The following is a 17,350-nucleotide window of genomic DNA, read 5'->3' as shown; positions in this document are numbered from 1 at the left end:
CAAAGAGTCAGCCACGACTGAGCAACGAACAGCAAGAGCAGACGTCAGGGAGCAGAGGAGGTGTCTAGGAGCAGCCCGTAGGTCTCATGGGCCACAACTCAGGGGCAGTGACGCTGTTCTTACCAAGGCAGGCAGGAGAAACCAATCTAAGCAGAAGGGTGTTTGGTGTCCAGACAGAACTCAGTCAAGAAGAACACACAACCTTAGACGTGTACCCCAAGCTGACTTTCAAGCTGGGAGTTCCTTTAGGGAGAGAGCTTGGCAGGGAATTTCAAACATCAATAACTGGATTCTACACTAGAACTACGGAGCTAAAACACACAGAGAACTACCTAAGTTGTTTACTAACAGGCAGGCTGGTGGTTCAGAGTCAGAAATTAAACTGCATTTATAGAAATATTGTATCTTTGCAGACCTGAATTTGTTCTCTTGACTGAAATACCTATTTGATATCAATGCTATTAAGAGCAACAAACTTGACAGATGTCTTATCTTGTCCTGGGATTGGGTCAGTTTACCTTTAAGTCAGTCAGCCGGTCAGCTCAATCACTCAGTCCTGTTCAACTCTTTGAGACCCCATGGACTGCAGCACGCCAGGCCTCCCTGTCCATCACCAACTCCCGGAGTCCACCCAAACCCAAGTCCAGTGAGTCGGTGATGCCATCCAGCCATCTCATCCTGTTGTCCCCTTCTCCTTCTGCCTTCAATCTTTCCCAGAATCAGGATCTTTTCAGGTGAGTCTGTTCTTCCCATCAGGTTGCCAAAGTATTAGAGCTTCAGCTTCAGCATCAGTCCTTCTAATGAATATTCAGGACGGATTTCCTTTAGCATGGACTGGCTGGATCTCCGTGCAGTCCAAGGGACTCTCAAGATTCTTCTCCAACACCACAGTTCAAAAGCATCAATTCTTCAGCACTCAGCTCTCTTTGTAGTCCAACTCTTACATCCATACACGACTACTAGAAAAACCACAGCTTTGACTAGATAAACCTTTTTGGCAAAGTACTGTCTCTGCTTTTTAATATGCTATCTGGGTTGGTCATAGCTTTTCTTCCAAGGAGCAAGCGTCTTTTAATTTCATGGCTGCAGTCACCATCTGCAGTGATTTTGAAGTGAGTCTACTCAAATAGAATGTGTACAATTGAGGGATTTTTGTCCCACAGACATGAATTACATTAATATTTTAAAAGTGCTTATTGAACACCTGCTATGGAAAGATACTGTATTAGAAACAGAAACTCACTTTGAAAGGTTTATTTTTTAAAAATGTGACTATTTTTGTATGAAAGAATTTTAGTTTGTAAATTTCTTAAGAAATTTGAGTATGTTTAATTTTCACATATAAAGCAGCTAAATCAGAACATTAATTGAAGTGTCATTCGAAATAACTATAGCAAATGTTTTGTGTCATTTTCTTCTTCTTTCATATTTTATAGAAGATACAGATCATCTTACTAATGAAATGAGAGAAACTTTTTACTCCAAAGAGGGCTCTGGTAAGTTTTTAGGGACAGTACACCAAATTCTTGAAACTTTTGATTTTTATTTTCATAATTAGCTGACCTCTAATTGAAGCAGGGTAAAAGCAATCACACACACACACACACACACACACACACACACACAGAAGCCTCCCTTACCTAAGCTGTAACACTGGGTAATTTTTCTACCTGGAAAAACTGTTCCGATTCTAACAATGCTGAAGACTGTTGAGGATACGTCTCCCTTCTCTTCTTGGCTTTCCTTTTTTAGAGTCGACAGATGGCAATGAGTTTGTATTCTATTTCTAGTCCATCAAGGTGCACTGCTTTAGGAATAGGATGGTGTGAAACATAAGAAGGAAATTTCCTCCTGGGGAGGATGAAAACTGGAAAACCAACTCTCCTTCCCAAGTTTCCCCCCATGATGTGAGTGCAGTCGTTCTGAACAAAGCTTGCTATCATTTGGGCTCTTCTAACTTTCCAGGCACAGAAGAAACAGCTCATAGATTGCCGACTATGCCTCTAAATATATCATGAGACCATTCTATGTTCAATCTCAGCAGATACCCCCATGATTCAGGAAACATATCTGTCTCAGATTGCAAAGCTGGGCACAGCAAAGTGATGAGTTAGAAGAATCAGTTAGAACACAGTATAACCCAAGCCTCAGGTTTCCTTGGACCAAGTTCCTTGAGCATCCCATGGAAAAGTTCTCCAAAGGCTGCAGTCTGTGGGGAAGGTGAGCAACAGTAGGGTCTTTCTGCAAGGATCAAAGGTGCTTCCCATGATCACAAGTGATACTTTCATCTACCAAAGCTGAAATCAGAGGATAACAGATAGAGAAACAGCAAAGTGGTAGCAGGAACAACTATTAAAACACCTAACAGATTTATTTACTTACTGATTTAACCTCAATCTAATAAAAATACTTCATGCAATCAAGAAATAGAGACTGACTACTATAAAAAAATTACTATGCTTTTTTGAGAGCTCAACATTGATCCATATTAAAATAAATAGTGGAGGGCAAAGAAAAATAAAAGTAAGTACTTTTATTTACCTGTGAAACCAACAGAAAACATAATCTAATTAGCATGGAGAGTATCCATTGGAAACAAGGGATCATAATTTCAATTCAATCAATACTTATACATCTTAAGTGCAATAGAAAACCTGCTTTTTTCTTAATTCTTGGCTTTTAAATAAAGAATCCCCTTTGTTCACCAATTTTCTTGACTTTATGACATTTGAAGAGTATTCTGCAGTTGAGTTAAAAAGAGGAAATGTTGCTCATTTACAAGCCTAGAACTAATGGCAAGTCAAAGCAATGGAGAGGGAGTGGTTCTGGAGGGCACTGCGGGCTCCTCCTGCAATGACCCTTTACACAACTCTCCTGAAAGTTGGCGATGGAGCCTGTAACTCAACACTAATTTTGACAGAAATGTTTCTGCTTTGCAAGAGTTCCTTCATGAATACCACTAATAGTTTAAAAATGAACATTCAAAGGATTCTATTAAACTAAAATTACTGTCACTTTCACCCATTAATGATAATTACTGGTGAAAGTTCGATGGTGACATGATTCACTCTAGCTGGCAATGTCTCTCAAGAATTGCTTGTTCCAAAAACAGTCAGTCATCTATTTTCTGTATTACTGCAGTCTATCAAATTCTTCCTGCCTTAGGCATCCTCGCCTGTGTAAAGGCTGTCCTCAGTGTTAACTTCGTTAATATTACGCTGCTTCTAATTTTCTTGAAGAACATTGGCCATCTCAGGAAGGAAGCTACCCAGGAAACAATATTTTAAAATCCTATTACAAAATAATGTCTAATTTCATCTAAGCACTAATGCCTATTTATACCTTTTTCAAGTAACACATAAATATTCAATTTCTCTGGTTAATTTTCCCAGTCTGCCTTAGGGTATACTTAGTCATCATCAAAAGCCAAACACTACTGAGTTTCTTTTTACTCAGCAAGATAGTCACTTCAGACTTGGAGCAACTTTCTTGACCAAGTTCAACACCACTGAATGAATTTCCTTTGACTTTAAGGATTTAATGTCAAAATGACCAAAAATAGGAAGAAGAGAAAGACGGCCTATTAATAAAGAAATAAACACCTGGCTCCCCCATGCCCTTTTGACACATTGATATTTTCATTTCAAAAGACACACAAACAATAGCACAGAAACGCTGCGGGCAAGAGCGCAGATGAAAGGCTAGGAGGACAATGGCCGTGCTGGCTGGACCTGGATCAACTGGCAGTCCCAGCTCTCGCTGGAGCGTCGAAGGTTCAACTGCACAACTCTCCACTCCAAATGAACAGAACCTAAAAGTCAGGTAATTTTCTGCTGTTGGAAATGCATATCAGTATTTTTTACTGATTTAACCACCAGACCCTCAGTTTACGACGCAGATCAGCCACTCTGCAAATGCACACTTTGGCCACAGGAAGATTAAAAAAAAAGTTAATAGAACCATTTTCTTTTTAACTCTGTGTTACAAAACTGAAAGAATAATATCTATAGATTACTGGCATATATTAGGAGTTGGCAGACTTCTTCTGCAGAAGACCAGATAGCAAATACGAGACAAATGGTCTGTGTCCCAATTACTCAATTCTGCACTTGTACCACAAAGGCAGCCATAGACAATATGTAAAGATATGAGTGTGGCTGTCTTCCAACAAATGTTATTTACAAAAATAAGTGCAGGCTGACTTGGCCCAAGAGCTGTAGCTTGATCTACATTTTTACTTTCCATGTAAATAACAATATGCACAACTAAACACAAAATGAAACAGATGTCTTTCAACCAGCTAAATATGTATCAATTTTTTTGGCAAATCTTCTAAGTGTCTTTCTGGGTACTTACCATGTGCACACAGTGTGCTAGGTCCTACAAAAAGAAGAATGCATAAGGCCATGTTCTTGAAAAACCCACAACCTATTAGAAGCATAAGACTAAAGCAAATAAAATGAGCATGACCAAATATTCAATACATAATTCATATGGCAAGACTATAATGGTTTATAAAAAAGAGACTGTCTACTATCAAGGGCAAATATTCAGAGAAGACTTTTCGGAGGACGCAGGAATTGTTAAATCACATTTTGTTAGATTCAGTCATTTAAGAATTAGGAAAAAAGTACTGATGGGAGAGAGAACATCCGACATAAACTCAGAGAAGTAGTCATGACTATGCCAGAGGTGGAGTGGACGGTATGACCAGTTCAGCACAGAGGAGGACAGTCACCGAGAAGCTCAAGGTTACAGCCTCTTATCTGTAAGCTCTGCAGTCGGTATTTCAGAACTGAAGTTTTGCAGACTGCCAAAAGGTCAAAAAGGTGTCCACACGGTAAAACCACAACAAACCCGGAGCAACTGAGAGCCGCACACTCTAATTAAAAACCTTGTTATTCTTGCAGCACGAATATTCACATTTGATGGAGCCGCCTACCAATTCAAGTCAAGTTTGGCATCAAATTAGTTTGGACACAAAAGTTTTTGATTTTCAGAGCATCATACATTATTGAGTTGTAAAAGGGGTTGTAGATATATTTAACTGTTCAAATGACCTAAACAATTCTGTGTTGGTTGCAGTTTTCTCTGATTGGTTGTGCTGCACACATATACACATTTATATGTATATATAATAGTTGAAAAAAAGGAAAAATTTATATCATCCCTGATATGTGTGTCTACGCATGTATAAATAGTGTAAAGTGTTAGATTGGATAAAGTAACAGTCAGGTTCAAAAGTTGATACCCACTGGATCTAAAGCAACTGAAGGTTTATGGAGGCCTGTTTCACAGGGTAAATGCTAAAAAAGAGATTTATGCAACGTTTAAAGAGAATGCATTACATTATAGAAATGAGATAAGTTTCTTAAAAGAGAGATTTGTGATCATGCCTGAAAACAAGACAACATTCAACGTGTATCTCTGAAATTAAGGATAACAACTTTTCATCAAATACAAATAATTCCACTCAGAACTGGCAATCTGACATGGAAGGGCTGATGGAGACAGTAATACACTGTTTGGAAATTGTACACTGTATTAATAACTATTGATTAAGGAGACAGTTATCTAAGGAGAACTCACGATAATACACAAAGATTATGCTACTGTGATCCAAGTCCTCAACTACATACAATAAGCCTAGCTTTGTCACTGAAGTTATAGCATCTCCGCACTGTAACAAGATCAAAGTTATTGATTGATGTGATTTCTGCCTATAACATAAACAGGGTGAATCTGTGCTTAGTAATACAAAAATTTATGAATAAGTGATGTTAATAAAACTACTTCTTTGCTAACATTCTTAAAAGTCATCCATACCATGCCATAGAGATTTAAATTATTTCCCCCTCAAATGAAGTTTATGATGATTGGCATTTAATCTCTCCCTCTAAAACAAACCTAATAGCAAGTAGTTAATATTACATAATTCTCATAAGAAGGGCAATGCAAATGATTTTTAAATATTGGATGAGCCATAAAGCAATTAGTGTGAGGATGTACCATAATGTTGTTTAACAAAGAAGGACACATTTAAAGTTAAAAAAAAAGAATCAAGTTTTCAAGGTACATCGTGCTGGAAAAGTTTGAGAGCCTCCGTTTCCAATTTCTCTCTTCTGGGCCTTTTTCAAGGACACAAAATGGCTGATGAGCACTGAGCCACACAGAGCAGACATCTGTGAGGAACACAAAAGCCGCGCTCCGAGTGAGTGTCCACAGCTGAGGCTGTGCTTTCCAGTGGAAACTCCTGCACACAGATGGAAGCCTGTATTCCACTGGTGAGACTCGGGGAGAAGCCTCCCAGCAGACAACCCTTCATGCTATTTCATGGGGTCTCAGTCTCTCCATACCCTCAGGAAAGAAAAAGGGTTACATGGCAGAGCGGGGGGTGGGGTGTCTCAGGGAACTGGAGCTCCAGTAAAGCTCACTAAGGTGTCTGCGCCCTTTCAGAAACACTACACGGTGAGTGCCCTGCGTCCCTAGCCTCTTAACCTGGGTCAAGCACGAAAATCCTGCTGACATTCTTGCTCCTTTCACAGCTACTGAGCTATGGGCTCAGAACTAAACAGATCACTGAAAAATCCCTCCTCCAAATCTTTGAACAAGCATAAGAATCAAAGCAGCATCAGGGAAGTACTCCTAATTTGGCAGTCCTCTCAAATCTTCCAAGGACAGAGGGAAAACCACCAACATGGTACTACTGAAGAGAGTTCAGTCAGTCAGTCAGTCAGTCAGTCCAGTCACTCAGTCATGCCCGGCTCTTTGTGACCCCATGGACCGCAGCACACCAGGCCTCCCTGTCCATCACCAACTCCCAGAGTCTACCCAAACCATGTCCATCGAGTCGGTGAGGCCATCCAGCCAGCTCATCCTCTGTCGTCCCCTTCTCCTCCTGCCTCCAATCCCTCCCAACATCAGGGTCTTTTCCAGTGAGTCTCTCTTCGCATGAGGTGGCCAAAGTATTAGAGTTTCAGCTTCAGCGTCACTCCTTCCAATGAACACCCAGAACTGATCTCCTTTAGGATGGACTGGCTGGATCTCCTTGCAGTCCAAAGGAACCTCAAGAGTCTTCTCCAACAACACAGTTCAAAAGCATCACTTCTTTGGTGCTCAGCTCTCTTTATATCCATACATGACCACTGGAAAAACCATAGCCTTGACTAGACGGACCTTTGCTAGAAAAGTAATGTCCCTGCTTTTTAATATGCTGTCTAGGTTGCTCATAACTTTCCTTCCAAGGAGTAAGCATCTTTTAATTTCACGGCTGCAATTGCCATCTGCAGTGATTTTGAAGCCCCAAAAAATAAAGTCTAACACTGTTTCCACTGTTTCCCCATCTATTTGCCATGAAGTGATGGGACCAGATGCCATGATCTTAGTTTTCTGAATGTTGAGCTTTAAGCCAACTTTTTCACTCTCCTCTTTCACTTTCATCAAGAGGCTTTTTAGTTCCCCTTTACTTTCTGCCATAAGGGTGGTGTCATCTGCATATCTGAGGTTATTGATATTTCTCCTGGCAATCTTGATTCCAGCTTCTGCTTCTTCCAGCCCAGCATTTCTCATGATGTACTCTGCATATAAGATAAACAAGCAGGGTGACCATATACAGCCTTGACATACTCCTTTTCCGATTTGGAACTAGTCTGTTGTTCCATGTCCAGTTCTAACTGTTGCTTCCTGACCTGCATACAAGTTTTTCAAGAGGCGGATCAGGTGGTCTGGTATTCCCATCTCTTACAGAATTTTCCACAGATTATTGTGATCCACATTGTCAAAGGCTTTGGCATAGTTAACAAAGCAGAAATATGGAACTCTCCTGCTCTTTCGATTTTCCAACGGATGTTGGCAATTTGATCTCTGTTCCTCTGCCTTTTCTAAAACCAGCTTAAACATCTGGAAGTTCACGGTTCACATATTGCTGAAACCTGGCTTGGAGAATTTTGAGCGTTACTTTACTAGCCTGTGAGATGAGTGCAATTGCGTGGTAGTTTGAGCATTCTTTGGCATTGCCCTTCTTTGGGACTGGAATGAAAACTGACCTTTTCCAGTCCTGTGGCCACTGCTGAGTTTTCCAAATTTGCTAGCATACTGAGTGCAGCACTTTCACAGCATCATCTTTCAGGATTGGAAATAGCTCAACTGGAATTCCATCACCTCCACTAGCTTTGTTCATAGTGAGGCTTTCTAAAGCCCACTTGATGTCACATTCCAGGATAATCACATTCATGATTATCTGGGTCATGAAGATCTTTTTTGTACAATTCTTCTGTGTATTCTTGCCACCTCTTCTTAGTATCTTCTGCTTCTGTTAGGTCCATACTATTTCTGTTCTTTATTGAGCCCATCTTTGCATGAAATGTTCCTTTGGTATCTCTAATTTTCTTGAAGAGATCTCTAGTCTTTCCCATTCTCTTGTTTTCCTCTATTTCTTTTCTTTTTTTTTTCATTTATTTTTATTAGTTGGAGGCTAATTACTTTACAATATTGTAGTGGTTTTTGCCATACATTGACATGAATCAGCCGTGGATTTACATGTATTCCCCATCCTGAACCCCCCTCCCACCTCCTTCCCTCCCTCTGGGTCTTCCCAGTGCACCAGCCCTGAGCACTTGTCTCATGCATCCAACCTGGGCTGGCGATCTGTTTCACATTTGATAATATACATGTTTCAATGCTATTCTCTCAGATCATCCCACCCTTGCCTTCTCCCACAGAGTCCAAAAGTCTGTTCTATACATCTGTGTCTCTTTTTCTGTCCTGCATATAGGGTTATCGTTACCATCTTTTTAAATTCCATATATATGCGTTATTATACTGTATTGGTCTTTATCTTTCTGACTTACTTCATTCTGTATAATGGGCTCCAGTTTCATCCATTTCATTAGAAAATTCAAATGCATTCTTTTTAATGGCTGAGTAATATTCCATGGTGTATATGTACCATAGCTTTCTTATCCATTCATCTGCTGATGGGCATCTAGGTTGCTTCCATGTCCTGGCTATTATAAACCGTACTGTGATGAACACTGGGGTACACGTGTCTCTTTCAGATCTGGTTTCCTCAGTATGTATGCCCAGGAGTGGGACTGCTGGGTCATATGGATCATATTTCTTTGCACTAATTACTGAGGAAGGCTTTCTTATCTCTCCTTGCTATTCTTTGGAGCTCTGCATTCAAATGGGAATATCTTTCCTTTTCTCCTTTGCTTTTCACTTCTCTTCTTTTCACAGCTATTTGTAAGGCCTCCTCAGAGAACCATTTTGCTTTTTTGCATTTCTTTTCCATGGGGATGGTCTTGATCCCTGTCTACTGGACAATGTCATGAACCTCTGTCCATAGTTCATCAGGCACTCTTGTCTATCAGATCTAGTCCCTTAAATCTATTTCTCACTTCCACTGTATAATCATAAAGGATTTGATTTAGGTCATACCTGAATGGTCTAGTGGTTTTCCCTACTTTCTCCAATTTAAGTTTGAATTTGGCAATAAGGAGTTCATGGTCTGAGCCACAGTCAGCTCCTGGTCTTGTTTTTGCTGACTGTATAGAGCTTCTTCATCTTTGGCTGCAAAGAATATAATCAATCTGATTTTGGCATTGACCATCTGGTGATGTTCATGTATAGTCTTCTCTTGTGTTGTTGGAAGAGGGTGTTTGCTATGACCAGAGCATTCTCTTGGCAAAACTGTATGAGCCTTTGCCCTGCCTCATTCTGTACTCCAAGGCCAAATTTGTCTGTTACTCAGGTGTTTCTTGACTTCCTACTTTTGCATTCCAGTCCCCTATAATGAAAAGGCCATCTTTTTTGGGTGTTAGTTCTAAAAGGTCTTGTAGGTTTTCACAGAACCGTTCGACTCGCCCCACGTCCGAGGTCAGGGGCAGCCGCCAAGAGGAGCAACCCCACGTCCAAGGAGCGGTGGCTGTGCAGGTGCAGGAGGGCTGAGAGGAGCTACTCCACATTCAAGGTCAGGAGAGGCGGCCGTGAGAAGATGCCCCTCGTCCAAGGTAAAAGAAACACAAGTAAGACTGTAGGTGTTGCGAGAGGGCATCAGAGGGCAGACACACAGAAACCATAATCACAGAAAACTAGCCAATCAGATCACAGGACCACAGTCTTGTCTAACTCGGTGAAACTAAGCCATGCCGTGTGGGGCCACCCAAGGAGGTTGGGTCATGGTGGAGAGGTCTAACAGAATGTGGTCCAGTGGAGAAGGGAATGGCAAACCACTTCAGTTTTCTTGCCTTGAGAACCCCATGAACAGTATAAGAAGGCAAAATGATAGGATACTGAAAGTGGAACTCCCCAGGTCAGTAGGTGCCCAATATGCTACTGGACATCAGTGGAGAAATAACTCCAGAAAGAATGAAGGGATGGAGCCAAAGCAAAAACAATACCCAGTGGTGGATGGGACTGGTGATAGAAGCTAGGTCCGATGCTGTAAAGAGCAATATTGCATAGGAACCTGGAATGTTAGGTCCATGAATCAAGGCCAATTGGGTGGGTCACACAGGAGATGGCAAGAGTGAATGTCTACATTCTAGGAATCAGCGAACTACAATGGACTGAAATGGGTGAATTTAACTCAGATGACCATTATATCTACTACTGTGGGCAGGAACCCCTTAGAAGAAATGGAGTAGCCATCATGGTCACCAAAAAAGAGTCCAAAGAGACAGTAGCCCCTCTCAAAGGTTTTCAGAGAGGACAATTCTCCACATAGGTATAATCCAGTGCCTGTCACCAATTACTAAGGTTGTTTTGGCCCCATTTTTCTGTATAATGGTTAAGTCATCACCAGTAAAGGAATAACAAAAAATACAACCTTTGGGTTATCAACCTTACACCATACTGCATGAAATAAGTTAGATGGAGAGAGACAATTACTATATGATATTACTTATATGTGAAATCTAAAGAAAGAATACAAATCTCCTTATTTACAACACAGAAACAGACTCACAGACAAAGAGAACAAGCATCATTAGCAAAGAGGACAGGAGAAGGGGAGGAATAAGTTAGGAGCATGGAATTAACAGATACACACCACCATATATAAAATGAACAACAAGGATTTACTGTATAGCACAAGGAACTATATTCAATATCCTGTAATAAACTATGTGCGCATGCTGAGTCACTTCAGTCATGTCTGACTCTTTGCAACCCCACGGACTGTAGGCCACCAGGCTACTCTGCCCATCGGATTCTCCAGCCAGGAATACTGGAGAGGGTTGCCATTTCCTCCTCCAGGGCATCTTCCTGACCCAGGGATCGAATCAGCATATCTAAAAGGATAGTAACCTATAATGTAAAATAATCTAAAGCTGTACACTTGAAATGATACAGTACTGTAAAACAACTATAGGTCACTTTAAAAATTTTAAAGAAATAAAAATAGAAATATGACACCTGATGAGAAAACATGAGTATTCACTTGCTAAATGTGTGGCTATGTACAAAAGGAATTAATTGCCTGTTTGATAAAAATAGCCTCCTAAGATCATTGCAACTATTACATGCAGTAATGAACACATTAGAGCCTGGAAAACAATATGTGATCTATAAAATGGTGGTGGTAGTAGTAATAATAACAGCAATATTGGGTGTTATTGCTTTTATTACTAGTATCATTACTATTTCATAAATGCTGAAGGTAAGAAAAAAAGCAATGCCAATTTATTATATTCTTCTAAGTAGAGAAAAAGTTAAAATTACTGTCTCTTATGCATCATCAATAGTAAAAACTGAAAGCACTATTAAGCAGAAAGTCTGTAAAAATGGGCTATATGCAATTATGGAAACTAAGTTTTACATATATGTAGAGGAAAAGGTAAATGTCAAACCTTTGTAAAAGCAAGTATACACATTAATTGCATCTCTGTTGAAACTGGCAGAGACATTCCCAAGCAGTATTTCTGTAATATGCATTTCCTCTAAAATGGAAGCCTAATTGCTGAGTTATTCAAAACTGCAAAATAGAAAACAAAGGAGCAGTTTTGGCCATGTGGGTAAACAACAGATTTCTAAAAGCTAATTATCTCTTTATTTAATAGACTGAAGTTGTACCAAATGAGACATTTAAGTCTAATAAATAATAAACAAATTGCAACCTAAAGACTAAAATATAGAAGCTGCTCATATAGTTTTTATTGCTCCATTAAATAAGCTCTTATTTACTTCCTCCACAAAACATAATTATATAATACTGGGTCCATTTCAAGACCATTCCGATGCGCAATTTGAAAATTAAGTGAATCAACTTACATACTTGGGAAGTCTTAAAGCATAATACTTGAATTCTATTATCAAACACCCTATTCTTTTCCATGATTAAGAAATCAAAGTGCGGTTTTGAAAAAGTCATACATAATCACATAAATTCAGTATTTGTCTCACTAGAAATGATCACATATAAGGATGGGTATGCACTTTAAACAAATTTTAGTGTCTACACTTACAAATTTCTACATCAGATATTTAATACTTTCAGTATCTTGCAAATTAAAATAACTCAAATTTAAACATCAATCTCAGAAAATGTATTCAAAATTCAACCAATTAAGACATCTTGAAAATGCAGTTGTTTGTTTGTTTTATGTACTATCAAGCCATTCAACAGAAATAACCACAACTGCATATGTGAATATTTAAGAGACCTCCAGGCTCATCATTTTCAGAGGACAAAAATGAGCCAGATGACCTTTTAATCCCGTCACAGGATAACAGGAGATGCTCTGCTTCTTAGTTTTGCCGCTCAAAAGGATTTTTAACGCTTCATTTTTCTTCTCAGTAAAACTTAGCCCACTATTCAATGTTTATTTTCATTCTACTAACAAAAATAACATTCTGAAATGATAGTCATAATAAATAGTAGACCTGAAAATAGTTGTTTGCTCTCTTGCCAAGGGCAAGTAGTGATTTATGATGGATAAGAAAGAGCGGGAATTAAATTTACTTCACTACATCAGGTGGTGATGCAAGAATTTGTACATCTGTGAAAATATAGTTCTTATTTGCATGATGAAAATACTACAGCAATAAAAATAGGTGGAAGGAAGCTCCCTGTGTGTTTAGGGCAGGGCTGGGTTGGAGACTTTTCTCCCCTCTGTCATTCAGGAGTATGTGTTCTACACACAGAAACAAGAGAAAACAAACAGTTCCCGATCCAGAGAGGTGACAAAACACCACTGTAAATTAAACAACTGGCCCTTCTATCTTCTGTAGACAAAAGGAAAGTCAGGCTGACAACTCCCACAAAAATTACAGTAATAGTGTGTTCTATATGAAAATAATAACACCCAGAAATACATGAAATTTTAGCTGATCTTCACAATAAGATGTTTAAAAAGTTCACAATATTAGCATATATAGGACAGTAAATCACATAAGCCTAGTTATCCTAACAGTTTAAAAGGAGTTTTAGAACCAATATTTTAAATTAATAAGTCCGCTATCTTAATATTCTCCTTTCTGAGTTCAGGAGACCAAAATTCATCACGTGCACTCACCAACACAGCCAGACTCCATTTCTATCTCATTATCTTGTCTTACTTTACTTCACATAACTTTTTATAATCTGAAATTATCTTACATATGTGGTTATGTATAAGATACTTACACATATAAGATAATAAGATAATGACCCACTCATTAGGACTTTAACTTCATTACAACAGAAATCTTATTTGTCCTTATTTATCACTGCAACTTTAGTACATTGAGGGGGGCAGAAAAAACTGTGGCTGAATAAAAGAAACAAAAGTGGCATAGCTACTAATTTTTTCTATACCAATAAAATAATAATGGAAGACCACAGCACTTATATTTTTCATAACAATATAATATTTAATGACAAACAGCATGTTCTACATCTAATATGGAAAGAAAAAGGTTACTTCATATTTGTACTATTTTTAAATATGAAGAAAGGTATCAACAAATAAGTAATAATATATTTGATACTTATATGACTTACTTGGTTATAACAGCTACAATAATATTGAGACTGAATACCTTGTCTTTCTATGCTAATATCATGGTATGTTTAAAGGAAAATTAAAGACCGTTCAGAATAATCATTATTTACTGGGATTTCAGAAGAGGTCTTTTAATTGGTGAGAAAATTGTATGTTTATGTACTATAAAATTTGGGATACAGCCCTAGATTCTAGATTCTTTAAAATTCTATAGTCTGTAAGAAAAAATTTAAAACTTGATTTCCAAAATTTTCAAATGTTTTCAAGAGAACTACATCAAGTTTTCTGTTGTATCAAGTTGTATCGTCTTTTATCAAATGGCTTTGATTAAACCTTTTAAAATAGTCACAGATAATACATAGTATTTTTTAAGACGTATTAAAGTATTTATTTAATATTGTTTATGTAAGTCAATGTCAGCCAGGATATCCTTTGAAGAATACTCTTCTGGAAAATGACGGAATGTATGGCACAAATGGACCTCAGCATATAGAGGTTTTGGAAACTCCTATCAAGTGAGAGCCTGACATTTATTTGAGAGTCATCCATGATGATAATTTTCAGGCCATGTTGGGGGAAGGATAGTATGGAAAATGTTCTAAAAAATAAACCAGTAGGTCAAAGAAGATGAGCTTAATTAGCAAAGGATGCAACAGAAAACTTTTCTTAAATTTATTTTAAAATCAAAAATATTCAATTTATTTTAATAATTAAGAATAGAAAAGTAACAACCTTAACACAATATAAACAAACTATTAGCCATAAATGATGGTTAAAAATAGAACAGCTTGACAGAATTCAGAAACAGATTCTAGCATATTAAAAATTATATGTCAAATATATGAATAACTGAGAAAGAATTATAAATAAATGGAGAAAATAGTATTACAAACAACTTAAACTAATAAAATTGAAGTGGAATAAGAAATTATCAAAGGAATGATTTTCTAAACTTAAATATGATTAGAAAAAATAACAAAAGCAAAGATTATAATCAAATATTACATAAAAAGGAAGCAATTTATAATATGGAATCTAGAAAGATGGTACTGATGAACCTATGTGCAAGGCACATGGAGACGCAGCCAAAGACTTATGGACACAGAGGGGAAAGGAGAGGGCTGGAAGAATTGAGAGACGAGCACTGAAACATATGCATTACCATATGTAAAATCATTAGGTTGGTGCAAAAGTAGTTCTGGTTTTGCATTGTTGAACTTTACCACTTGAGACAGTAATACATGGTTATGTTTAAAAAAAGCAAAAAAAAAAAAATTTAAAATGCAAATACTGATACATAATGAATACATAAATCTATGAGAAAAATAAGACAACACCACTCACAAAGGAAGAAATATAAATGCACTGTAGACATTTGGAAAAAAGTCCAGTTTCAGAAGTATTCACAGAAATGCAAGCTAAGATAATAAAATACAACTTTTTAATCTATTAAGTTAACAAGAACCTTACAAAATGAGAAATATCAAACCAAGGCACATTCATAAACTAAATATTAAAAGTTGGTGAAAAGTAGAAAAATATTTCTGGAAATCAGTTTGGTAGCACGCACCAAGAGTCTTAAAACTATTTAACCTTTTTTCTTCCATATTCTAGTAATTACAAATACTTTTCAATTACTTATGCATTGCTGCTGCTGCTGCTGCTGCTAAGTCTCTTCAGTTGTGTCCGACTCTGCGCGACCCCATGGACGGCAGCCCACCAGGCTCCTCCGTCCCTGGGATTCTCCAGGCGAGAACACTGGAGTGGGCTGCCATTTCCTTCTCCAGTGTATGGAAGTGAAAAGTGAAAGTGAAGTCATTTATGCATTAAGTATGCATAAATAACTATCACACAGAAAAGCTGAAAATAAATATTGCTCTATGACCTCATACTGACGAATGTAAAATTTATTGCAAGTTAAATTAGACATGATACATCCAATGGATGTAATAACATAGATATTAAAAATTACAAATTAAAACCCACAATTTACATAAAGTGAAACATTCTGGAAATTCAGGAAGATAATGTGGGACAGTAAACTGTCTGTTGGCTAAAATCATGTAACTACTGTTAAAAGACAGAAGCTTTTAAAATGGAAAGAAAAACAGGTCAAGATATCAACAGTGATTCTTTGGATTATAGTCTTTTGATTCAAATACTTTTTAGGTGTCTTCTATAACATGAAATTATTATTTTTGAATTGGAAAATAAAATAAACCTAGGGATTCTCTGGCGGCTCATAAAGTAAAGAATCTGCCCGCAATTCAGGAGACCCAGGTTTGATCCCTGGGTCAGGAAGATCCCCTAGAGAAGGGAATGGCTACCCATTTATCTTCTACAACATGAAACTACTATTTTGAAATTGGGAAATAAAAAAAAAACATAGTTTTCTTTAAAAATGGAAGCTTCCTTCAGAAGAAAAAGAAATTTAAATGAAAATATTAAGATTACATTGGATACAAAGTTTCATTAAAATTTCTGCTTCCTGTCAGGTTTCAACTTTCCAGGTCGATTGCGAAGAGGCTTTGTATGACAGACGCTTAGGTAAGATCTCCACACAGTACACAATCCGCCATCAAGCAACCCCTGTAGATGACTTGTTAACCAAAACTCAATGAACTAATTAATAATGTTCAAACACCTGAATGTCAGGTAAACCAGATAGTAATATATTATTTTAAAAGGTTTCCAGAAGCATCTTTTAAAAATCAATGCTAAATTGTCCTCATCTACATTGTGTTAACACTTGAAGATATTTCTGAGAACACTAAGAATTTCAAGTGTACTCTTATAAAAAAGAAATTGTGTTTGGGTGATTTTTTAACCCCTGGAAAAAACATGTGCAATACACTAAGGTACTCAGCTTGCTTTATTAAAGATAAAATATGTCTGTAAAAATGGAAGTGAAGAAGGAAAAAAGGCATCTTGGTTTTTCTACCCCCAGGGAAACTTCAGGTGAATTTGCAGCCCTAAGTTGTAAACTATGGTAATTTAGCAGTGAGGCTGATAGATTTTAATTAGGCTTCTACAATCCTTAGTGGCTTGGAGGTGGAAGAGCCAGGATTTTGAGGGGGCAAAAATATAACTATATTTTACCTCTTTTGCTTCTAAGCTAGTGATACCTTTTAAATTTAGAAAATACACATATATGTTTCTGCAAAACAATAATTTTTGTACTTTTTCTTCTCAATTTTTTCTAACTTTTTATTAAAGAAAATTTCAAAATAGAGGATTTCAAATTTCAAAGTAGAGAAAATGGTACAGTGAACATAGCCTACCCTCCAAGTACCCATCATTCAACTTTACTAAGTATTATTTGTAGTTAATCTTGTGTCATGTTACATATCCCTATTCCAGTCATGCAA

At 37.5% G+C, this 17,350-nt stretch overlaps 1 protein-coding gene across 5 annotated transcripts in view; it reads right to left on the bottom strand.

Moving 5' to 3' along the window:
• The window catches only part of DIAPH3 (diaphanous related formin 3), a 549,655-nt gene that overhangs the window by 169,851 nt on the left and 362,454 nt on the right, over positions 1 to 17,350 (bottom strand). The window lies entirely within an intron of this gene.

The sequence above is a fragment of the Odocoileus virginianus genome, chromosome 8, assembly GCF_023699985.2.
Source record: "Odocoileus virginianus isolate 20LAN1187 ecotype Illinois chromosome 8, Ovbor_1.2, whole genome shotgun sequence".
NCBI lineage: Eukaryota > Metazoa > Chordata > Mammalia > Artiodactyla > Cervidae > Odocoileus > Odocoileus virginianus.
This window is presented reverse-complemented; position numbering and strand designations above follow the sequence as displayed.